The 9,232-nt window shown below is 26.4% G+C and overlaps 1 protein-coding gene across 1 annotated transcript in view; it reads left to right on the top strand.

The window, feature by feature from the left end:
• The window catches only part of LOC119674309 (neurogenic protein mastermind-like), a 596,927-nt gene that overhangs the window by 18,460 nt on the left and 569,235 nt on the right, over nt 1-9,232 (top strand). The window lies entirely within an intron of this gene.

Below are 9,232 nucleotides of genomic sequence, written 5' to 3'. Positions count from 1 at the left end.
CCCGCAGGTGGAAAACACGGTAAAGGACTTTCACATATTTGGTGGAAGGACCAGACGACCAACAATTTAGGGGCGCTCGGTACTACCAACTGGCGACAGCAAGCAACTAATCGGGGTGGGTGGCAGAGGCTACTCGACGCTGCCAAGGACGACTCACGTCTGTAATGGCCAACTAAGTAAAGTAAGTAAGTAATCAAAAAATGTTACCAAATGTTGTGATTAGTGTAAATTTTAAATCTGTATCTCAATGTCTAAATTTTCCCAAACTAATATTGAAGTCCAATTAAACGTTACGTTTATCAAATTAATTGTAATACAACTTAATTAATTTGAGATCAAAATTATCTAAAAAGTACTTAAATAAGAACTTCTTTCTTAACAAACTTCAGAAAGGTTTTCACTGTACACATTAATATCCAATTTTCCATATAGCATTTTCTTCCTTACCAATTTAACTTTCATTTTGATTGCTTTACTTAATCCGTAGTATGTTTTCTAATTTGCGATGTATAAAAATTTAAATAAAAATATTAAGTTGAGTTATTATAATAATAGCTGCGATTTTGCTATTTACTTTCAATATCACAACTAATTCACGTATAAGTGTCAGGCCGTCAATAATCAGCTAAACAACTACTGAATTACTTTTGCACCGACCAAGTTATGCTTAATTCATTGTTAAGTTGCATTTAAAATTGTTACTTAAAATATAGATACTTTTTCGTTTTTCTATTATTTTGGCTCAGTGTTAGCGTTTTAAGTGCTAACAGCGATTTGGCATGTTACTGAAAACATTTGTAGTTTTCTCAGCTTTTCATTTGACACGGTTCACTTATTGTTAACGCTTTTTGCTAAGGTGGATTTCTTCTTGCGCTGCTCACAATTTGTTTTAAAAGAAAAATTAAGTGTATCAAATATACCGGAAGACATTTCACACTTCAGGTGCAATAATGTGAATTGCAGACATAATTGCAGTTACAATGTAATTTGTTTTTTTCCCTCACATATGAGAATACACACAAAAAAAAAAAAATAATAATAACAGTGCAATTACATGTATTTAACAGTAAGTTTTCGGGGAAAAACATTTCTTAGTTTTTTCCGTAGTGTGTAAAATAAGTGAAATTTCGCACTATAACATTTATAATAAGAAATAGAAAAATTCGAAATAGAAATGATATTTGTAAGAAACTCATATATTAAGTAATTATCTAAGTAATTTAGCCGTTCATTTTAACGATAGTTAATAAGTTGTCATTTTTTATGCTACATAGGCATGTTGTTTCCTATTTTGTATGGTTCCTTATGATTTTTAAAATAATTGTAATAAATCAATTATTATTATAAATATTGATATGTCATAAATAATATTTATAAACTTAATCTAATCACTAGAGATTTTCAATTACTATGATCGCGCGTTATTGCTGATGGTTCTTCTCCATGTTGTGCTCGGCCGACCGCGATTCCTTCATTCCTATGATTTCTTCTTATATGGTGTAGCATTAACAATTTCGGTGTTTGACTTGCAAAGAGCATGTCCCAGCCATTCTTATTTCCTCTGAATTATTTCTTTATCAATTGCTACGTTCATTGTTAATAGTTCGTGGCCACCATATTCTTAAAAACTGACACAGACATCTATTTACAAACGTTTGTAACTTATGAGTAATAGCTGTAGTCACATACCAAGTCTCAGATCCATACAGCAAAATATATATGACGTAGGAGCTGAAAATTTTGATGGATACTAGATGATTTTCAAACATTTTTAGGATTGGCGCAAGCCCCCTTAGCTTTTCGAAGCCGTGTAATTTAATAATTAAATTAATTATTAATCAAAATTATTTCTAAGTACTAATACATACTATATACGGTTTATTTTCGTCATCTTCCCATTTAACTAAAATATGACCTTATTGTAATAATATATAATATAACAATATGAAATAATATATTATTTTTGGTCATGACTAAATCATATAAAAATTTATTAGGATAAATTTTATGTCGAATTAAAAATATAACTAATTTTTGCAGATGAAAACACTCTCACTATTTTTTCGAATCAGTGTTCGATGAAGTATCTCAAGGTTCAGCTTTGTCCTTTTGTATTTATTACCTGCAATAAGTACATCATTGCTATAGTACTCAATATTGCTTACTATTAGTGAATTATATCTCATTAAAGTATATTGCTAACTATATAATTACTAAGCATAAAAATATTGTTAAAATTATGATTTTAAATATTGAAGCATTCATTAATTATGTTTATTATAATAATGTATATTGAAGCACGATATGGGACAAACATAATAGTGAACTTGGCAGCAAACTAATCCCATTAAAAAAAAAACAACCATGTAAACTACTAACATAATATATATTTTAAATAATATATATTCAAAATTAAACAATAAATAAATAAAGGCAATAAAGGCAATAAAAACAATAAATAAACGCTATATCTAAATATAAAGAATTATTGCACTCAAGCTAGAATCAAGAATCATTGCATTCACCATATAAACTAAACTAAGAACGAAGTGATTTGTTTTATAATATTATAATTTCATATATCATATGTATATTTATTATAATGTTCACACTTAGATTTATCGTAATGTAGCATATTATTATATATATAATTTTTATCGCTATTTTATATATTTATTACTATGTTAACACTTAGATTTATCGTAGTTTAGTATATTTTTATATGGATTGTGTATGGAATTTGTATAAAAAATTACATTTATTATTTTACATTTGTCTATTTGAGTACAAAAGTTGAAACATTGTATATACATAACATATATGTATATATTTTATCGCTATTATAACGATTCTTATCATATTTTTATATATAATTTTTAACTATATAAATAGCGATTCAAATAATTTTGAAAGCTAGATATCCATAAAAGTAATTTATACCTTAAGAACTTCTTTTAGTTTTATTCCCATTTTTAGAAAATAAATAGTCTTTTATGTTGAACTCTATGTAAATTTGGAAATTAAGTATTATTAAAAGCAATATAATCCAAAATTCTAAATATAGGAGTTCACAAGGAATAATAAGGTTTCATTGTTTTATGGTATCGCGAACAAGAGAACTATTTAGAAAGTAAATTTTATATTGTACTCATTGAAACCTTTTCGATCTAACATATTTTAAAAATACACGTTCCATATAACAAAAATATATATAGTTATAATTATATATAACTAATAATATAATTATATATAATAATAAATGATCAATAAGATGTTATGTTATGGACAGAATAATCTATCTAATTGATGCTAAAAATAGAGGCTTCGAAAGTAGTTAGGCGAGGGTGTAACATAACAAATTAACATTTACTAGGTCACTGTCCAGATCTATACAGGCAAAGAGATAACTACGTAGGAGATTTTTACTTTGTGGAGTTGGTAATGCTAACCAAAAACAATATTCATAAAATCAATATTTATATATATACAAAATGAATATCAAAGCAATGAGCTAACTTCTTGGGAAAAAATTAAAAGCTCTAGTTAATAGCAACAAAGAATCATAAAAAAGAAAAATAAAATAATTTATATAATATGTAGGAAACGTTTGTTTGAACACTTTGTATGCTAAAGTATATCATAGAAATTAAGAGATAATAAATATAAAATAATAAATACATGATAATTAGCAACAGTCAAAGTGTTAGCTAACAATATCAAAATACAAAAAAAAAACTAAAAAACACATACATATAAATTAAAATAAATTTAAAAATCAAGAAGTGCCAACTAACTGCAGGAAAATCATGAAATACATATAAAAAAGTCTGTATTATACTATTTTAATGATTTTTGTTCATTCTTTTTAAAAAAACATAGAATATTTAATCATACATAATACATAACTGCATTAATGATTATATATATATACTTTATACATTTGATTGCTAACAGTTCCCTTTACTTGATAATTTATTTTTCGAATATATTTTCTATTTATATACATTTTATATATTTTTTTATATTTATTATGCATTTTAATATATGTTTATATATATTTTTGTATATGTTTTTATACAATATATATACTTTTTTTGTATATGTGATATATTTTTTACATTTTATTTTGTATTTGTTTTATATGTTTTTTATTTTCAAAATTTGCATATTACGTATTTTATTCTAAAAATATATCAATAAATTTACACCTAACTAAATATACACGAACATAATAATTTTGTATAGTTAGTTTATATAAAAACTTAGAAATATCAAATATAAAAAATAAAATTTTTAATGAATTTTTACTTAAAGCAAAAAAATTTTTTTTATATATCACTATATATATAAATAATATTATGTATGCGTAATTATGTATATGTAATTAGATTAACTTTTTTACTCGATTTCATTTATAATATCAATAAATTTGTTATAGGATATATCTTATAATTTAAGGAACTTTAATCAGGGCGATTATAAGACTAAAGTTATAGTAGTATAAAATGAAGAACTTACCAACAAGTGTATAAATCTCATGATTGTTTAATATATCCCAATATTTATCCAAATAATTCAATTCGTAGCTGATAAATATAAATAAAATATGTTATAAACAAATTTACAAATTGAGCTTGTGTTTATTTTTTTCTTAAAGTCACAAAATTAAATAACGATTAAAAATTAATTTTTATTCACTGCTATGTTATTTAATAAAACACAAATTAATAAACATATTTTTTAAATATTCAAAAATAAAATAAATTCAAAAATTTATTATGCAAAAGTTTCACTTTTCATATGAATTGCATAAAACATAAGGCAGATAAAATATTATGTACTCTTTTATATTTACTAAATAATGAGTAAAATTCACTGCACAATATCCTTTACGTAGATTTGCATAAATAATAAACTTACAAATTTTTTAAATTAAAAATACAAAAAAAAATTGTTAACAGAAAAAACTGAAGAAGAAGCAACGCCGTTAATATTTTGAAATTTTGCAAAAATATGCGACCGAACGACGTTGAGGCTCTTATTAAACTGAATTCATAAAGTTTAAAGCTCCAAGCCAAGTCAGTCTGCAATTGAAAGGCAAAAATATTAATGAGGAAAACAGCACCAACAACAATAACAGCGCAGCAACATGTTAAAGTCAACAAAAGCAGAGAAGACGCGACAACATTGGCCAAAAAAATAATCGTTTGTTGTCTTACAGTGCCAATGGCTTGGTGGCTTCATAACAACTCGTCGTAGCATCGACGTCGAAGTCAGCTGCGCTGCCGTTGGTGTTGTTGGACTTAACATTTGCAACCAAAAAACGCGTTGGTTTCAAAAAGAAGTTGAAGTTTAAGTGTTGAAGCAGCGGTAGGTACGCAGGCGTATTTAAAAACTCACCACACTTAAGTGTGAGTTGTCTTGTGTTTTGTTGAAAAGACAAGTGGCTAAGAGCGTGTATGCGAGCATAGGAATATTCATTCGAATTACATGAATTCATGTCGTACGACTGCAGCAAGGTTGTTTCTTGTTTTCCCATAAAATTTTTATTGATAAAATTGATAGTTAAAAGTATCTTAACATTTGGCATATAAAATTTGGTTTAAAAGTTGATGTTACTGCAATCGCATTTATGGATAAAATAATATTAATTGATAATTGGCAAATTTAGAAGCTTTTTGTAGTAAATCACGTTAAAAAACAATAGTAAGATAAATGTATATAATAATTTTGTTCTTGGGATCGATTTTTTTTGTTTTCAGTTTATGTTTATGTTAATAACATGTATATTTTATTAGACCTATGTGAATTCCTTGAAATCGCCAATACAACATAATTTATGTTATAATAATTAATAATTTTAACTGTATAGTCAGCCCCAAATTCAATTAATTAAAATAATATAAAAGAAAATAATATTAAGAAAATAATATAAATAATATAATATAAATAATATAATATAAATTTTTGTTGTTGTAGTTCACTACTTTTCAAAACCTCTTTAATAATTTTAGAAAAAATTATAACGATACAACTGATGACGAGTACTTGGCAATACTCGAAACAGCGTTGTATGGTAAGCTGCATTTCAATTAATTAAATAAATTTTTGTTCTTGTCTTTTCTTTGCTATTCGAATTCGTCTAACAATATTTTCGTTTAGTCATTGTTAATGCAGTGTACGTTTTCTCGGAGAATGATGACGTGGAGAAAATATATATAATATTTTGAGAACCCAACTTTCCATTAAATTAAAGCTCGCTAATTAATTGTTTCATGTATATAGTATAAAGATATATTAATAGTTATAATAGTTCTATGTTTATGTTTATATTTAAATACATTTCTAAAGACCACCTAAAAATATACGAATTTAAAATTTCTATAATATTAAGGATATTAAATAACATAAGCCACACTAACAAAAAGTAAATTTCACTTTCTGTAACCTTAGTTCAATGGTTTGGTAATACTTTAATGTACTGTTTGTTGAGTTAAAATAAAACAAGTTCAATTTTTTCATGTCTTTAGGGGGGATTTGGAAAAGATACTCAAATGCACTAAATAAAATAAAAAAAGGAAAAATATAAAAAAAACCTTTTTATTTATCTTTTATATAGTTTTTAAGTACGTAACTTTTATAATTACAAAATTTAAATAAATATTAACTTTTTACGTATGCGCTACCAATTAGTCACATAAATCCTTTGCATCCATTATCAGAGCTATTTCAGGTGCAAATAAAATATTTACAATATCATTAATGTGAACAGTATTAATAAATCTCAGAACATAAACACTTTCTTTTAATTCCGAATTTATTGTGTATTAAAGTAAAAAACAATTTCTTCAACTTTATGTAGTTTGAGTGCAAATAACTTTAAGTAGCAAAACTAAGTATCTTGAAAAGCACAACAATGAGATACAAACAGTGAAACAATGAAATCGAAACTGTAAAAAGAAATTTTAATTTATTTATAAATTTTTTATTTTTGTGCGCCTTTTGTGGTTTTACTAATTAAAATTCAAGAAGAGGTGCATTTACTCGCTTTTTATGCTTGAGTTTAAGTAAAATTATTTATTCTCTTGAGGTTACTTCAGTTGAATAGTTTCATGTGTGCCCCAAATTTATATTTTATATATGTTACTTTAATGATTACTAGCATATTTTTTTAAAGTAGTAATTTTTTATATTTTAACATTTTTTGCGAAATATTAAATCTGAAAATTAAAATGTAGATTTTTATGATTTCCTATAACTAACCAACTTTTTATGAAATATTTTTGAAAAATTTATTTACACGAATCATAATTATTGTTTAACATATATATTATATTATATATTTATATATTATTACATACTATACATATTAATTATTTACATTTCTTCTTCTTCTTCATTCCATTGTGTTCCCAGGGAAACATTGGTCCATGTGGTTACAGTTGTATCTAACGAAAAGATGTTTAAACGTGAGTTTCGCACCTCCAAATCCGTTGTGCGTGCTGCCATTGCAGGTGGATTCGACGTATAAGTACGGATTCCACTTGGAGACTGTAATTCCAAAATATGGGTTTGGACTCATATTTTATTTCCAGAAAATATTTAAAGAAGAGAGGAAAGCCCCGACGATGGGTTATAAGCACAATGTCAGTCCAGTAAGCTTTGCACGTAGTGACAGGTCAGTTTTAAATAGACCGCTTCTAACTTGAAGAACAGACGCCTTTTGCAGCCGCTCATTATGAGTAACAACACTACGTTGTGGACTGCGCTTGGCTTCTTTACTCCTCATTGGACTTTACTGGCAAGTAGCATGCTACCGCCGGCATCGCTCAAAGATTCTACGTAACTACTGAGCCTCCTCACTACGTCAAGTTGGCAGTCCTCGAGAAGGAATTTATATTTAATACATTATTAAGATTTTGAAATATAAAAACAATACTTATAAAGTTGTAAGTAGTGAAATATATATATACACTATGCTTTTTTTTCTTTTAATATTAACCAAAATTTTGATAACTGGATGGGCGATATATCTATTTGATTCCTTTGATTGGTAAATCTAAATTTGAAAAACCTGAGTTTCGAAAATCTGAATATGAAAAATCTGAATCTGACAAACTTGAGTATATTTGAGTATAAGAATTGAGATTGAGATTGATTAAAAAATATGCAGACCTCTACACAAAAGTTGAATCCTCTAAAATAGGAAAAAAATGAAAATCTCATTGACAATATGCAGCCTTCTACACAAAATTTGTTTTATAATAATCTTACGTATGCGCAACCTATATTAAATAAGTTAGATTCTAACTTTCTAGAGAATATTGAAGACTTTCAAATAAAGAACTTAAGGCTTTATGCAGGCTTTAAAATAGTTTTCAAACAAATATGTGTAATGTTTTTTAAATCACTGTTATAATGTAGCACATACGTAATCTGTGTGAACTTATGGCTAAAACTTAGATATATTATAAGTTGCGACCGTTAATTGTGTTTCTAAATGTTTTCTACTTATAATATTAAATTGATTTTATTGTCGAGCTAGAGAGACGTAGAAGAGTGGTATAGTGAATGTTAGGAGAGAAAGAAAATACATAGTTTAATCGGTATTCTTCTTCTTCTTAGACTGCCTACACACTCTGAGTGTCAGCGGTCGCATTTATTAACAATATGCTTATTTCGACATAATGTTTAATTTAAGTCTTCAATACTACAAATTTTTCTTTAATAATATTTATAACTAATCATAAAAGGTAACATTTAACTTTTAACATTTAATTTCATCATTTTACATTAAACTACAATCTATATAGCATTCAAAAAGCGTTTTACGATATGTTATTTACTATCGCTGTGAAAAGCTCTCTTGAGGACGCAGAGTGTATCAATTCGCCAATAGTTCGAAGTCCTGTCCTGACACCTCTACGACCTTGTTGTAAATCTATTTGAATAAAATGGAGTGTGGCAGATATATGGTTATTTTTATTAATAATACGAAAAGAGTTTTATTTTTGATGAGTTTAACATAGATCAACGGTTCTAAACCTTCTTTTGACCAAGGACAACTGGTGCCTTGTTTGCATTCTAGACATGATAGGCATATACAGTACATATACCGTTGATTTTAAAATAATTGTCAGCCTCTCTCAAATCTATATTTTGGATTTTTGTCATGTCAACGGGTCAATTTTTTTTTTTTTGGTAGTTCAGTAAATTATAACAAAAAGCACAG

This window comes from Teleopsis dalmanni, chromosome 2 (assembly GCF_002237135.1).
Source record: "Teleopsis dalmanni isolate 2A chromosome 2, ASM223713v2, whole genome shotgun sequence".
NCBI classification, from domain to species: Eukaryota; Metazoa; Arthropoda; class Insecta; order Diptera; family Diopsidae; genus Teleopsis; species Teleopsis dalmanni.
The sequence above is the reverse complement of the archived record's forward strand: the minus strand, read 5'-3'. Positions and strand labels throughout refer to the sequence as shown.